A 17,480-nucleotide genomic window follows, 5' to 3' on the forward strand; every position below is an offset into this window, starting at 1 on the left:
GGCTACTGGTGAGCGCAACTACTCAGGCCTCTCCTTCTGGATCACGCACTACCTTTCCGGTCCATCTCCGCTGGCCCGGTTCATCTGCTTCCTGCAGTGCCTTGATAGACTCTGGGGCGGAGGGCTGTTTTATGGACGAGACCTGGGCTCGGGAACATGACATTCCTCTCAGACAGTTAGGGGAGCCCACGGCCTTGTTCGCTTTAGATGGTAGTTCTCTCCCCAAGATTCAGCGTGAGACGCTGCCTTTAACCCTCACTGTCTCTGGTAATCATAGCGAAACCATTTCTTTTTTAATTTTTCGTTCACCTTTTACACCTGTTGTTTTGGGTCATCCCTGGCTAGTGCGCCATAACCCTTCTATTAATTGGTCTAGTAATACTATCCTATCCTGGAATGTTTCTTGTCATGTGACCTGTTTAATGTCTGCTATCCCTCCTGTTTCCTCTGTCTCTTCTTCACAGGAGGAGCCTGGCGATTTGACAGGGGTGCCGGAGGAGTATCACGATCTGCGCACGGTGTTCAGTCGTTCCAAGGCCACTTCTCTCCCTCCACACCGGTCGTATGACTGTAGTATTGATCTCCTTCCGGGAACTACTCCCCCGGGGTAGATTATACTCTCTGTCGGCTCCCGAACGTAAGGCTCTCGAGGATTATTTGTCGGTTTCGCTCGACGCCGGTACCATAGTCTCCTCCTCCTCTCCCGCCGGAGCGGGGTTTTTTTTTGTTCAGAAGAAGGACGGGTCCCTGCGCCCATGTGTGGATTATCGAGGGCTGAATGACATAACTGTTAAGAATCGTTATCCGCTTCCTCTTATGTCTTCAGCCTTCGAGATCCTGCAGGGAGCCAGGTTTTTCACCAAATTGGACCTTCGTAACGCCTACCATCTCGTGCGCATCAGGGAGGGGGACGAGTGGAAGACGGCGTTTAACACTCCGTTAGGGCACTTTGAATACCGGGTTCTTCCTTTCGGCCTCGTTAACGCTCCAGCTGTCTTTCAGGCACTAGTTAACGACGTCCTGAGAGACATGCTGAACATTTTTGTTTTCGTTTACATGGACGATATCCTGATTTTTTCACCGTCTCTCTCGATTCATGTTCAGCACGTGCGACGCGTCCTCCAGCGCCTTTTGGAGAACTGTCTTTATGTGAAGGCTGAGAAGTGCACTTTTCATGCCGCCTCTGTCCCTTTTCTCGGTTCCGTTATTTCCGCTGAGGGCATTAAGATGGATCCCGCTAAGGTCCAGGCTGTCATTGATTGGCCCGTTCCTAAGTCACGCGTCGAGCTGCAGCGCTTTCTGGGCTTCGCTAATTTCTATCGTCGTTTCATCCGTAATTTCGGTCAGGTGGCAGCTCCCCTCACAGCCCTTACTTCTGTTAAGACGTGCTTTAAGTGGTCCGTTTCCGCCCAGGGAGCTTTTGATTTTCTTAAGAATCGTTTTACATCCGCACCTATTCTTGTTACACCTGACATCTCTAGTCAGTTTGTTGTTGAGGTTGACGCGTCAGAGGTGGGCGTGGGAGCCATTCTTTCTCAGCGCTCTCTCTCTGACGGCAAGGTCCATCCTTGCGCGTTTTTCTCTCATCGCTTATCGCCGTCAGAACGTAACTATGATGTTGGTAATCACGAACTGCTCGCCATCCGCTTAGCCCTAGGCGAATGGCGACAGTGGTTGGAGGGGGCGACCGTTCCTTTTGTCGTTTGGACTGACCATAGGAACCTTGAGTACATCCGTTCAGCCAAACGACTTAATGCGCGTCAGGCTCGTTGGGCTCTGTTTTTCGCTCGTTTCGAGTTTGTTATTTCTTATCGTCCGGGCTCAAAAAACACCAAGCCTGATGCTTTATCTCGTCTCTTCAGTTCTTCTGAGGTCTCCACCGACCCCGAGGGGATTCTCCCTGAAGGGCGTGTTGTCGGGTTGACTGTCTGGGGAATTGAGAGGCAGGTAAAGCAAGCACTCGCTCACACTCCGTCGCCGCGAGCTTGTCCTAGGAACCTTCTGTTCGTTCCCGTTCCTACTCGTCCGGCCGTTCTTCAGTGGGCCCACTCTGCCAAGTTAGCCGGCCACCCCGGCGTTCGGGGTACGCTCGCTTCCATTCGCCAGCGTTTCTGGTGGCCCACTCGGGAACGTGACGCGTCGATTTGTCGCCGCTTGTTCGGTCTGCGCGCAGACTAAATCTGGGAACTCTCCTCCTGCCGGCCGTCTCAGACCGCTTCCCATTCCCTCTCGACCGTGGTCTCACATCGCTTTAGATTTCATCACCGGACTGCCTTCATCAGCGGGGAAGACAGTTATTCTTACGGTTGTCGATAGATTCTCTAAGGCGGCTCATTTCATTCCTCTCGCTTAAGCTCCCTTCTGCTAAGGAGACGGCTCAGATCATTATCGAGAATGTTTTCCGAATTCATGGCCTTCCGTCTGACGTCGTTTCCGACAGAGGCCCGCAGTTCACGTCTCAATTTTGGAGGGAGTTTTGCCGTTTGATTGGGGCTTCCGTCAGTCTCTCGTCCGGCTTTCATCCCCAGTCTAACGGTCAAGCCGAACGGGCCAATCAGACTGTTGGTCGCATTTTACGCAGTCTTTCTTTTCGTAACCCTGCGTCTTGGTCAGAACAGCTCCCCTAGGCAGAGTACGCCCACAACTCGCTTCCCTCGTCTGCTACCGGTCTATCTCCTTTTCAGAGTAGCCTCGGGTACCAGCCTCCGCTGTTCTCATCTCAGCTCGCCGAGTCCTGCGTCCCCTCCGCTCAGGCTTTTGTCCAGCGTTGCGAGCACACCTGGAAGGGGGTCAGGTCGGCACTTTGCCGTAATAGGGCGCAGACTGTGAGGGCCGCTAATAAGCGTAGGACCAAGAGTCCTAGATATTGTTGCGGTCAGAGAGTATGGCTCTCCACTCAGAACCTTCCCCTTAAGACAGCTTCTCGCAAGTTGGCCCCGCGGTTCATTGGTCCGTTCCGTATTTCCCAGGTCATTAATCCTGTCGCAGTGCGACTTCTTCTCCCGCGCTATCTTCGTCGCGTTCACCCGGTCTTCCATGTCTCCTGTGTTAAGCCCGTTCTTCGCGCCCCGCTCGTCCCTCCCCCCATCCTTGTCGAGGGCGCACCCATCTACAGGGTTCGTAAGATTTTGGACATGCGCCCTCGGGGCCGTGGTCATCAGTACCTAGTGGATTGGGAGGGGTACGGTCCTGAGGAGAGGAGTTGGGTTCCCTCTCGGGACGTGCTGGACCGTTCGCTGATCGATGATTTCCTCCGTTGCCGCCAGGTTTCCTCCTCGAGTGCGCCAGGAGGCGCTCGGTGAGTGGGGGGGTACTGTCATGTCTTGTTATGTCTGTTCCTGTCCTTTCTCTTCACTCTGTCTCTCTCTGCTGGTCTTTTTAGGTTACCTTCTCTGTCTCTCATTCTTCAGCTGTTCTACATCTCCCCTAACTAGCTCATTCACTCTTTCACACCTGTTCTCTCTTCCCCCTCTGATTAGGTCTCTATTTCTCTCTCTGTTCCTGCTACTTTCAGTGTCTGATTCTTGTTTGTGTTTTTGATGCCAGAAGCAAGCTGTCGTCTCGTTTGCTTCCACCTTGTCCTATCCTGTCGGAGTCTGCCTGGCAGGTGCATCCTGCACAATACTACGCTCTTTTTGTTCCATTGTCAACGTTGGAAGAGGATTTATGCCATTCCTGTTTTTCATTAAAGAACTCTGTTTTCTGTTAAAACCGCTTTTGGGTCTTCACTCAAGTACATAACACACTCCAACATGGATACACAAATTGCATGAAGAACATGTTTGGGTTCATACAAAAAGTGTTGTTAAACTTGGATGGAGACAGAATGAAGCCAGGTCCTTGCTTTGAAAAACCAACGCAAAAATGTATGGCGCTAAACAATTGTAAATAGTTACATTCTCCTATAAGGAAAAGAGATTCGGGATACAAAACAACAACTAAAGACGACTAAATGTTTTGTAGGCAAATACCAACTAAAATGTCTCCATGCATTTCATTTGATCTGTGCCTTTAGTCAAACCAGTCACAAAAATGAGAAAGTCATGCAAAACTATTAGCTTTTAATCTATTGAGTCTTAACATGTACAGAGATACAAGAGTAAATTGACTTCAGTTTGTGTAGAGTTTAATTAAAAGTGTTAATATTTGGGATAACTGAACATTGGCATTGTGAAGTTACCTTACAAATCAGCGATGAAGTTGTTGGCCTCAGCCTAAATCCTAAATATAGGAAGCTTTAGAGGCATTGGCCACAAATCTCACATTGCTGACTTCATCATCAAAATGTCTGAGGTCCCAGAGGATGAAAATAGATAGGGAATCTTCATGGAGTTGTAAGGAGAGGTCTTTTGCATACCTGGATAGTGTTTTGGACCGGTACATATAAGAAAGTTGGAGAAACAACGTTCGCACACACTTTATACTTGCATTTAGAACGTTTATTTGTCTGTTTAATGATTCGGCCCTACACCTTAGACAGGAATTAAGGTTTAGGACCGAAGCATTGCGTGCATAAGTACATTTTATAATCTGCAAGTTTAACTTTGTTTTGTAAACATAATGGAGTGAAAATTGTCATGGACGAACATTTTTAAATTGTCAACATTAATCTTCATCTTAAACAGTTAAATGTAGTAGAGTTGTTAGACTGTGAAATGGATGTCGGCACATCACTACCTCATTATTTTGATTTTATATCCTTCAGCACAGCTTTTAATTGAATGGAGGCTACCACATCAGTTGAAAGTGTTAATTGGGGAAGGGTCATTATACTGTGCTTATGTTTTAATAGTTCAATTGTTGATGGGGAATTGATTGAAAGTTGGGGTTTTGTTATCTGGTCCTTTTAAAAGTTATAGCATATGTTCAAATGAGTCATACTGTACAGAATTGTCATTCATCTATTGATGGAGGCTAAAATAGATTAATCATGTTTTGTGCATTCATGTAATTAGAGATTTGTGGTTCTGAAGATGCAGTGTTTTAAATAAAATGTCCTTTTATTTTTTTAAGAAAAAAACGGTTGCAATTGCTAACTTGCTTTAGAATAGTTGACTGACAGAAAGAACTTGAATTGAATTTGCCCTCCAAAGAAGAGAGTAACTGCCACGACCTGACCTTAGACTTTTTTATGTCTCTTTTTGGTTTGGTCAGGGTGTGATTTGGGTGGGCATTCTATGTTTTGTTTTCTATGTTTCTTTATTTTTATGTTTCTATGTTTTGGCCGGGTATGGTTCTCAATCAGGGACAGCTGTCTATCATTGTCTCTGATTAGGAATCATACTAAGGTAGGCCTTTTTCCCTCCTTCAGTGTGGGTAGTTGATGTGTGTTTGTGGCACTTAGCCCGCGTAAGCTTCATGGTGGTTTTGTATTGTTTCTTCTCATTCCATACCTTAAGGGAACATTTCGACAATCACCGTATGGTTAGTGAGAAAGTCCCTATTGGAAATGTACGGTCCCTTACTAGACGTCCAAAAACATTTTAGAAATTCGGGGACGGCGTCGGGCCGAGCGGTAGGGCCAGACCTACCGGGAAGTCATCAAATGAACTTTGTCGGACATTCGGTTTTCGTTTAATAAAATAAACAAATTTTAGCCCATTTTTGCGCAATGCCGGAATATCCCACAAGAGGGCATAAGCAATCATATTGCTATTGGACAAAACATCCCGAATCACGACGTGCCATATCTCGGAAACCGAAAATATTTTGAAGCCGAAACTTGGTGAGCGTAGGTTTGGCATTATGGGAAGATGGCCCCGAACAAGATGGCATCTAGGCCTCAACGGTTTTTGAGTTATGGCCATATTTCTGGGATTAAAGGTCCAAAATGAAAATAGAGAAAAGATTTTTTCACTTCACGTCAAAGTCAAGGAGCCTCCGGTGTCAATAAAAAAAAAAAATCGGCCATTTATCTATCGTCATTTACGAGAAATCGTACGTTGACCAGATCGTGATGTTCAGATATAGGTGTTTTTTTTTTTCAACGGTTACAGATCCAGTTGCAGGGTGTTCATACGAGTATTTTTAAAATGTGCTGCGGAGCTCTGCGACATTTCTGTGATTTTCTATGATTTTCTGAAATAACACACACTCACTAAACCCTCCGTAAATAACTCAGTTCTTAACGTAAAGACTTAAAACTCAGGATTCTGTAAAGGCATACCCCAATGAGGATATGAGTTTATTTATAGCTTCCTGTGCCAACCGGAAGTGCCATAATTGGCGTCTCAGGGGCTGTTTGGAAGGGTTAAAAAAATCAGATCTGTCCAAAACTTCATATGTGTGATTAGACAACCCCCATGAACTGTAAATCAGTCATTTTTCCCAACAGATGTCAAAGAAAAGCTCTCACACACACACACACAGCAAGGATGGAGTGACAAAGCGTGGTGTTTAAAGACACAGAGAGCAGGCAATGGCATAAACATAATCCCAAGGCAGGGCCGAGTCCAACGAGGTGCCCCGCTTGACCGTAGCTCACTCGGTCTGAGCGCAGCGACCATGAGAAAAATAGGCCCACAATGAAGCCTGCACCACAATGTCATTTGATTTTGGGTGACAGCAGCGGAACCGTTAGGTTTAGAAGGACAATTCAAACACAGGACTGTTCCTAAGGTCCTCCCGATCTGTGCAAGCCTAACCTTGACTGTGTGGCATTAACCTTTCACAGTTAAAAGAAGGTGTTTACAAAAAAACAGTGTGCATTGACTTCTCTCCCCATAGGAATACATTGCCTGCTCCCCTAAATACAACCTGGGGTCTTTATGGGTTATGAATGCTGTATGAACCTGTCTTCTATGACATTCCATCAGACCACTATGAGGTCTACCTGTGTCGATTCTAAGCTTCCTGGAGCAACCGGAAGTGGTTAAATTGACCCAAAAGGTATTTGGATGTACATCACCTCGAAAGGTGCCGAGGCCTCTGCATTATTCAACCCTGTGTAGATCAGTCAATTCTCAACTTAAAGACTTAAAACTCAGGATTCCCTAGGTTTCTATGTCAGTCAAGACATGTGTGTATTTATAGCTTCCTGTGCCAACCGGAAGTGCCATAATTGGTGACTCAGGGGCTGTTTGGAAGGGTTAAAAAATCAGATCTGTCCAAAACTTCATATGTGTGATTAGACAACCCCCATGAACTGTAAATCAGTCATTTTTCCCAACAGATGTCAAAGAAAAGCTCTCACACACACACACAGCAAGGATGGAGTGACAAAGCGTGGTGTTTAAAGACACAGAGAGCATGCAATGGCATAAACATAATCCCAAGGCCGTGCCGAGTCCAACGAGGTGCCCCTCTTGACCGTAGCTCGCTCGGTCTGAGCGCAGCGACCATGAGAAAAATAGGCCCACAATGATGCCTGCACCACAATGTCATTGGATTTTGGGTGACAGCGGCGGAACCGTTAGGTTTAGAAGGACAATTCAAACACAGGACTGTTCCTAAGGTCCTCCCGATCTGTGCAAGCCTAACCTTGACTGTGTGGCATTAACCTTTCACAGTTAAAAGAAGGTGTTTACAAAAAAACAGTGTGCATTGACTTCTCTCCCCATAGGAATACATTGCCTGCTCCCCTAAATACAACCTGGGGTCTTTATGGGTTATGAATGCTGTATGAACCTGTCTTCTATGACATTCCATCAGACCACTATGAGGTCTACCTGTGTCGATTCTAAGCTTCCTGGAGCAACCGGAAGTGGTTAAATTGACCCAAAAGGTATTTGGATGTACATCACCTCGAAAGGTGCCGAGGCCTCTGCATTATTCAACCCTGTGTAGATCAGTCAATTCTCAACTTAAAGACTTAAAACTCAGGATTCCCTAGGTTTCTATGTCAGTCAAGACATGTGTGTATTTATAGCTTCCTGTGCCAACCGGAAGTGCCATAATTGGTGACTCAGGGGCTGTTTGGAAGGGTTAAAAAAATCAGATCTGTCCAAAACTTCATATGTGTGATTAGACAACCCCCATGAACTGTAAATCAGTCATTTTTCCCAACAGATGTCAAAGAAAAGCTCTCACACACACACACAGCAAGGATGGAGTGACAAAGCGTGGTGTTTAAAGACACAGAGAGCAGGCAATGGCATAAACATAATCCCAAGGCCGTGCCGAGTCCAACGAGGTGCCCCTCTTGACCGTAGCTCGCTCGGTCTGAGCGCAGCGACCATGAGAAAAATAGGCCCACAATGATGCCTGCACCACAATGTCATTGGATTTTGGGTGACAGCGGCGGAACCGTTAGGTTTAGAAGGACAATTCAAACACAGGACTGTTCCTAAGGTCCTCCCGATCTGTGCAAGCCTAACCTTGACTGTGTGGCATTAACCTTTCACAGTTAAAAGAAGGTGTTTACAAAAAAACAGTGTGCATTGACTTCTCTCCCCATAGGAATACATTGCCTGCTCCCCTAAATACAACCTGGGGTCTTTATGGGTTATGAATGCTGTATGAACCTGTCTTCTATGACATTCCATCAGACCACTATGAGGTCTACCTGTGTCGATTCTAAGCTTCCTGGAGCAACCGGAAGTGGTTAAATTGACCCAAAAGGTATTTGGATGTACATCACCTCGAAAGGTGCCGAGGCCTCTGCATTATTCAACCCTGTGTAGATCAGTCAATTCTCAACTTAAAGACTTAAAACTCAGGATTCCCTAGGTTTCTATGTCAGTCAAGACATGTGTGTATTTATAGCTTCCTGTGCCAACCGGAAGTGCCATAATTGGTGTCTCAGGGGCTGTTTGGAAGGGTTAAAAAAATAAGATCTGTCCAAAACTTCATATGTGTGATTAGACAACCCCCATGAACTGTAAATCAGTCATTTTTCCCATAAAAATTCAAAGGAAAAATAAATCACACAGATACACAACTTGGATGGAGGGACGTATTGGGGTGTGTAGAGACTGACAGTGCCTCCCATAGTTAGCTTTGTTCGAGCTAAAAAGAACCGTCAGACCTAGAGTTCCGAAACTTTAGAATCCTGTTCTAGACCTCAGGTAGATAGTGCGTGGTGAGTTACGGCGCTCTAGAATGTTCTCGGACCGAGAAACAGCGTCGAACATTTGCAATGACTTCAATTCATTTTGACCATTACGAAAATGGCGACATTTAGAAATGTCCCAGAGACACAAGACTAGGTGCATTGTGACCGTCTCGGCCCATAGAGACAGAACCCAACATCTCGGTCCGATAGCTCATTCAAGGACCCCGTAGCAAGGCATTGAAAAAAGTGGATTTTCAGCACCAATTAGGCTTTTACTCGGACACCAAATGACCTATCGGGCCGAAACTCGGGATTCGGGGTCGCCTCACATAGGACTACACATAATGTCCGAACTGGCCCCGCAGCTAGAAAGTAACTATGTGTTTTATGGTTTTTTAATGTTTTGTACCGAAGGCCTTGTGAATTTTGGGCCAGCTCTGAAGTATGTTATACTTGGCTCCTAAATGAGTTGGGAAGAGTGGGTTTGGTGTCAGTTTGTATCAGTTTGGTGTCAGAATGATATCAAATTGACTGATGGACGGTGACTTGCAGGTGACTCTTGTCCATTAGCAATATGTTTAAGCGGTGAGGTACCATCACCAAAAGCGACATTCTGAAATCAACCCAAACGAGCGATGGAGAGGTACCAGTATCACTGCCCAGCCATCCCGAGGTCATCGGGCCAGTCAATTTGGCATTCCTGCATGATTTTTATAGCATGACAAATTGGTAATGGTGACTGCCCAGTTAACCATATGGCAAATGCACAGTGACTTTGAAAGAGTGAGAAAAATCACCAAATGGACATTCTGGAATCAACCCTAACGAGTGATGGAGAGGTACCAGAATCACTGCCAAGCCATCCCGAGTTCATCGGGCCAGTCAATTTGGCATTCCTGCACAAATTTTCAGTGACTTTGCAAAAGTAAGGAACATTTGCAATATGTTTTAACAGTGAGGTACCATCACCAAAAGCGACATTCTGAAATCAACCCAAACGAGCGATGGAGAGGTACCAGTATCACTGCCCAGACATCCCGAGGTCATCGGGCCAGTCAATTTGGCATTCCTGCAAAAATTTTCAGTGACTTTGCAAAAGTAAGGAACATTTGCAATATGTTTTAACAGTGAGGTACCATCACCAAAAGCGACATTCTGAAATCAACCCAAACGAGCGATGGAGAGGTACCAGACATCCCTATGTCATTGGGCCAGTCAATTTGGCATTCCTGCATGATTTTTATGGCATGACAAATTGGTGATGGTGACTGCCCAGTTAACCATATGGCAAATGCACAGTGACTTTGCAAAAGTGAGAAAACATGACCAAATGGACATTCTGAAATCAACACAAACAATGGCATGACCATAGTGTCCAGACTGTGCCGAGTCCAACGAGGCGCCCCGCTTGACCGTAGCTCGCTCGGTCTGAGCGCGCGACCATGAGAAAAATAGGCCCAATATGAAGCCTTCACCAGTACGTCATTTGATTTTGGGTGACAGCGGCGGAACCGTTAGGTTTAGAAAGACAATTCAACCACAGGACTGTTCCTAAGGTCCTCCTGATCTGTCCAAGCCTATCCTTGACCGTGTGACATTAACCCTTCACAGTCAAAAGAAGGTGTTTACATAAAAACAGTGTTCATTGACTTCTCTCCCCATAGGAATATATTGGCTGCTCCACTAAATACAACCTGGAGTCTATATGGGTTATGAATGTTGTATGAACCTGTCTTTGGTACCAGTCCATCAGACCACTATAAGGTCTACCTGTGTCGATTCTAAGCTTCCTGGACCAACCGGAAGTGGTTCAAATCGCCCTAAAAGTGTATACCCATACACTGCCTGCAATTTGATGGACATAGTGCATTGAACCCTGTGTAAATCAGTCAGTTTTCATGGTAAAGACTTAAAACTCAGGATTCTCTAATGGAATAGCCCAATGAGGATGTATGTTGAGTTACAGCTTCCTGTGCCAACCGGAAGTGCCATAATTGGTGTCTCAGGGGCTGTTTGGAGGGGTTAAAAAAATCAGATCTTTCCAAAACTTCATATATATGATTAGGCAACCCCCATGAACTGTAAATCAGTCATTTTTCCCATAAAAATTCAAAGGAAAACTAAATCACACAGATACACAACATGGATGGAGGGACGTATCATTGGGGTGCGTAGAGACTGACAGTGCCTCCAATAGTTAGCTTTGAATGATATCAAATTGACTGATGGACGGTGACTTGCAGGTGACTCTTGTCCATTAGCAATATGTTTAAGCGGTGAGGTACCATCACCAAAAGCGACATTCTGAAATCAAGCCAAACGAGCGATGGAGAGGTTCCAGAATCACTGCCCAGCCATCCCGAGTTCATCGGGCCAGTCAATTTGGCATTCCTGCATGATTTTTATGGCATGACAAATTGGTGATGGTGACTGCCCAGTTAACCATATGGCAAATGCACAGTGACTTTGCAAAAGTGAGAAAACATAAACAAATGGACATGATGAAATCAACACCACGAGTGATTGAAAGGAACAACAATCACTGCCCGGCCATCCCGAGTTCATCAGGCCAGTCAATTTTGCATTTCTGAAGGATTTTTGAGCATGTCAAATTTCTTATGACATTTGGCCCCCACAAAACATATGCCTTATGCACAAGCAAAAAAAAAAAAACATTATGATAATAAAATATGACTAAAGTATGTTGATACAGTTCTTATACTTGTGTAAAGAAAGCACTTTTTTAGGGGTGTGTGAAGTTTTTTATGAAATTTAATAATTTTTGACTTTTGACTTCTGACTTCCTATGAAATCATATTGCAGATGGACAAAACACATGCAATATGCGCAAGTAAAAAAAAAAAAAAAAATTATGATAATAAAATATGACTAAAGTATGTTGATACAGTTCTTATACGTGTGTAACTGACACAAAATGCGAAAAAAAATCGAAAAACGGTCCAGAAAGCACTTTTTTAGGGGTGTGTGAAGTTTTTTATGAAATTTTATAATTTTTGACTTTTGACTTCTGACTTCCTATGAAATCATATTGCAAATGGACAAAACATATGCAATATGCGCAAGTAAAAAAATTAAAAAAATTATGATAATATAATTGGACAAAAGTATTTTCATACAGTTCTTATACATGTGTAATTGTCAAAAAAAGCGAAAGAATTTCGAAAAACGGTCCAGAAAGCACTTTTTTAAGGGGTGATACGTTTTTTTCAAAAATTCGTTTTTTCAAAATTTGGCTTTTGGATGTTGACTTGGAGTCCAATACCAATATGAAAAACCATGGTGGAGTGCAATCGCCACCTGTTGGATTTTTGAAGTGTTACAACTGGCAATACCCATATGGCAATAGAAGTAAACTTTGCATGAATCAACGCCGCTTTGGGTGGTATTGGCCAATGTGTGCATGGTTTGTCCTATGCCAATAACTTGCCATTCATTTTTGTCCACTACGGGGGTGAAATCCCTTACAAAATAAAGGATAATGTACGCTCACCACGCTGCGCTTTGGTCTTCCTTCAATGACGGCTGTGACACCCACCCCACTTGCTTCAGTAGATGGCTAGCAGAAATGATTAACACCATTAACTTGAAAAATATTTTTTTAGGACCAACGCCTCCAGCAGATTTTTCAAGGTTTGGGGTCCGTTTCTGGACCATCTGGACAAAGATTGACTGTGAGAACTAACTAGGAACACTTACTGTTGTTGTAACTCATTCTTGCTCTATTCTTCTCCCATGTCTTGCCTAAGCAATACTTAATTTCATGTCTGGCAGCTGTTTTTTTCCCTTTTTTGTTCTTGTGTGCTTTAGTTTTGTACTAAATTACAAAAGAAAATCCTTTAAAAGAAAATATATAAAACATTTAAAGACTATCCTACCAATGGGACATTAAAAACGGTAATATCTTATGTTTCACTGAGACGTAACTGAACGACAACATGGATCATTTTTTATTTATGAGGGTGCCTGTGTTTATGGATTTGGGATTGTACCTGGTGGGTTCATTGATAATTTGTGTGAGATTGAGGGCATCAAGCTTAGATCTTGCATCGGCAGGACAGAGCAGCTATGTCTGGTAAGACGAGGGGCGGGGGTGTTTGTCTATTTGTCAATAACTGCTGGTGCACGATGTCTAGTATTAAGGAAGTCTTGAGGTATTGCTCGCCTGAGGTAGAATACCTCATGATAAGCGGTAGACCACACTATCTACCAAGAGATTCGTAGCTGTCTATTTACCACTACAAACTGATGCTGGCACTAAGACCGCACTCAACAAGCTGTATAAGGCCATAAGCAAACAAGAAAATGCTCATCCAGAAGCGGCACTCCTAGTGGCCGGGGACTTTAATGCAGGCAAACTTAAATCTGTTATAGGTCATTTTTACCAGCATGTAACATGTGCAACCAGAGGGAAAAAAACTAGACCACCTTTACTCCACACACAGAGACGCATACAAAGCTCTCCCTTACCCTCCATTTGGCAAATCTGACCATAATTCTATCCTCCTGATTCCTGCTTAAAAGCAAAAACTGAAGCAGAAAGTAGCAGTGACTCACTCAATACGGAAGTGGTCAGATGACGGATGCTACGCTACAAGACTGTTTTTCTAGCACAGACTGGAATATGTTCCGGGATTGATCCAATGGCATTGAGGAGTATACCAGCTTCATCAATAACTGCATCGAAGACGTAATCCCCACAGGGACCGTATGTACATTTCCCAACCAGAAGCCATGGATTACAGGCAACATCCTCACTGAGCTGAAGACTAGAGCTGTCGCTTTCAATGAGTGGGACACTAATCTGGACGCTTATAAGAAATCCCTTTATACTACACCGGCTCTGACACTCGTCGGATGTGGCAGGGTTTTAAAAATATTGGAGACTACAAAAGGAAACCCAGCCGCGAGCTGCCCGGTGACGCGAGCCTATCAGACGAGCTAAATGCCTTTTATGCTCGTTTTGAGGCACGCAACACTGAAGCATGCATGAGAGCACCAGCTGTTCCGGACGACTGTTTGATCACGCTCTCCCTAGCCAATGTGAGAAAGACCAAAGACTTATAGATGACCTGGAGCCAGTGGATTTGGCGACGAATATGAAGCGATGGTGGAGCAGATCTTCATGAGCTATACTCCTTGTCTCAGGGTTGTCTCAGGGTAGTAAATTGGTGGTCTGTTGATATTACCCTTTAGTGGTGTGGGGGATGTGCTTTGGCAAAGTGGGTGGGGTTATATCCTGCCTAGTTGACCCTGTCCGGGGGTATCGTCGGACGGGGACGCAGTGTCCCCCGACCCACCCCTGTCTCAGCCTCTAGTATCTATGCTGCAATAGTCTATGTGCAGGGGGGCTAGGATCAGTCTGTTATCTGGTGTAATTCTCCTATCTTATCCGGTATCATGTGTGAATTTAAGTATGCTCCCTCTAATTCTCTCTCTCGCCCGCTCCCTCCCCTCCCGGAGGACTTGAGCCCTAGGATCGTGCCTAAGGACTACCTGGCCTGATGACTCCTGGCTGCCCCCATTCCACCTGGTCGTTCTGCTGCTCCAGTTTCAACTGTTCTGCCTGCGGCTATGGAACGCTGACCTGTTTCACCGTGCTACCTTGACCCGGACCTGCTGTTTTCGACTCTCCTACTCTCTCTCTCTACCGCACCGGCTGTCTCGACCTCTGAATGTTCGGCTATGAAAAGCCAACTGACATTTACTCCTTAGGTACTGACCTGTTGCACCCTCTGCAACCACTGTGATTATTATTTGACCCTGTTGGTCATCTATGAACGTTTGAACATCTTGAAGAACAATCTGGCCTTAATGGCAATGCACTCTTAGAATCTCCACCCGGCACAGCCAGAAGAGGACTGGTTCCTCTCTAGGTTTCTTCCTAGGTTCCTGCCTTTTTTAGGGAGTTTTTAGGGTGCCACCTTTCTTCTACATCTGCATTGCTTGCTGTTTGGGGTTTTAGGCTGGGTTTCTGTATTGCACTTCGTGACATCTGCTCATGTAAAAAAGGCTTTATATATACATTTGATTGATTAATTGGTTAGCAGACTAGGCCTACTTATTATTGGCAGGGTTGGATGATGACCACTTAGTACCCGCAGGGCAAGTCAGAAGTTACCTTGGCTTTAAAGTAAAGTTGCTTTGCACGAACCTTGGCTTGTATGAGATTTGATACAGGCAGATCATTTTTTAGATATTTTTTGTTGGAATAGGGTTCAGTATGCAGCTTTTGAACCTTTATATAACTAGGCAAGTCAGTTAAGAACAACATCTTATTTACAATGACGGCCTTCCGGGGAACATAACTGCCATGTTCAGGGGTAGAACAACAGATTTGTTTTTTCCTTGTAGGCTCAGGGATTTGATTCAGCAACCTTTCGGTTACTGGCCCAACGCTCTAACCACTAGTCTACCTGCCACCCCAAGCTTGAGGGTTTAGAGGCCATGACTATTTTCATGAATGTGTCAAGAGATACATACAGGATAAACAACTTGACTATCTCCATTGATCCTAGGTCCTGGCAGTTCTGTGCAGACTCAGGATAACTGAGCTTTGGAGAAATACGCAGGTTCAAAGAGGAGTCTGTAATTTGCTTTCTAATGATCATGATTTTTCATGAATTAATCACTGCTGAAGTGAAAGCCATCCTCTTTTGTTGAATGCTACTTTTTAGTTATCATTGCGACAATATCAATTTTTGGGGGGGATTGTACTTGTTCTCCTCAATTAGGTTGAAAAAAATAGGATGATCTAGCAGCAGTTAGTGCTCTTCGATATTGCATGGTACTGTCTTTCCAAGCTAGTTGGAAGACATCCAGTTTGGTGGAGCACCATTTCCATTACAATTTTCTGGAAGCTTGCTTCAGGGCTCGGGTATTTCTGTATACAAGGGAGCAAATTTCTTGTAACAAATGTTTTCGACTGCATCTAGGGTATTACGCAAGGTTAAATTTAGATGCTGTTGGTGGGTGAGTCCCAGAAAGAGGGCAAATTATCTACAAATTCTATCTTTTGGGAGGGGCAGAAAACAGTTTTCAACCAGGGATTGAGTTGTGAGACTGCTGTAGAGCTCATCACTCCCCCTAACTGGGAGGGGCCCAGAGACAATTACTCGATGCCGACACATCTTTCTAGCTAATTTACACACTGAAGCTATGTTGCTCTTGGTGACCTCTGTTGCTCTTGGTGACCTTAATCCTAACATCTTTGGTGCCGAAGTTGATAACAGTATCCCTATACTCTCTACACTCGCCAGTTTTAGCCTTAGCCAGAACCATCTTCAGATTAGCCTTTACTTTGGTAGCCTTGTCCCCTTTTAAACAGTGTATGATCACTGGATGATTATTTTCAAGTCTAACATGCGGGTAATGGAGTCGCCAATGACTAGGGTTTTCAATTTGTCAGAGCTAATGGTGGGAGGCTTTGGTGGCTCAAACCCCGTAACGGGTGGAGGAGAGACCTGAAAAGGCTTGGCCTCTGACTCCGACTCGTTGCTTAATGGGGAAAACCGATTTAAAGTTTCTGTCGGCTGAATGAGCGACACCGGTTGAGCATGCCAACAGTATTTCTTTCCAGAAGCCTTGAGAAAATTGTCTGGCTGCGGGGACTGTGCGGAGGGATATATACTACTACCTGTACTTACTGGTAGCACAGACGCTGTTTCATCCTTTCCTACACTTAAATTGCCCTTGCCTAATGTTTGCATCTGAAGCTGTGCTTGCAACACGGCTATTCTCACCATAAAGCGATAGTTCTCCTGTACATTATGAGTACATCGACTGCAATTGGATGGCATAACTGATCTTATACCTGTAGCTATGTTGTAGAGTAATTATGCCTACCTGCAACAGGACATTAGACACCATCTTGAGCTGTGCGGTAAGCAGTGGGGGTCAAGCCCAACACTTACAAACCCTCCAGTGTATTAGCCCTCATAGTGTTGGCTGGGACATATTCCTGCACACCCCGTGACAGGTCAGGAAAGCCTGATCCCTACTAACCCTAGTATAGGCAGGCCTACTATACTTAACAGCACAGATAGTATCTTGTTATCTTGTTATTGTAGTGTTGGTCGTTAGACCACATAAATGCCAGTGTTGATCTGGGCCTGGACTGAGAGTCCAGGGTCTTGGTCCATTGGCACTAATCTCTGAAACACAAATAAACCAGTAGCCCTTAGAAACATATTGTGTAGATCTGGAAGTATTGGAAAGATGTAAGCAATATGCTTGTAGCTCCATCTTGGTCTCTGATAGACCAGGTGGGATTAAGGAAATGTCTGGTTGTGGTGTGTTGTTTTTTTTTTTTTTTAATTGGTATTGGTACACACTGTTTTTTTTGCTAGTGTAACAGGGTTGGTTATGTTTCCACTTGCCTCCAAAGAAAGGTGTATTTAGTGTTCACGCATTCTTATTGGTTGGTTCAACTCTGATGACAATAAGACGTTTTGTGATTGGCCCCGCTTGC

This window comes from Oncorhynchus masou, chromosome 28 (genome assembly GCF_036934945.1).
Source record: "Oncorhynchus masou masou isolate Uvic2021 chromosome 28, UVic_Omas_1.1, whole genome shotgun sequence".
Lineage (NCBI taxonomy): Eukaryota > Metazoa > Chordata > Actinopteri > Salmoniformes > Salmonidae > Oncorhynchus > Oncorhynchus masou.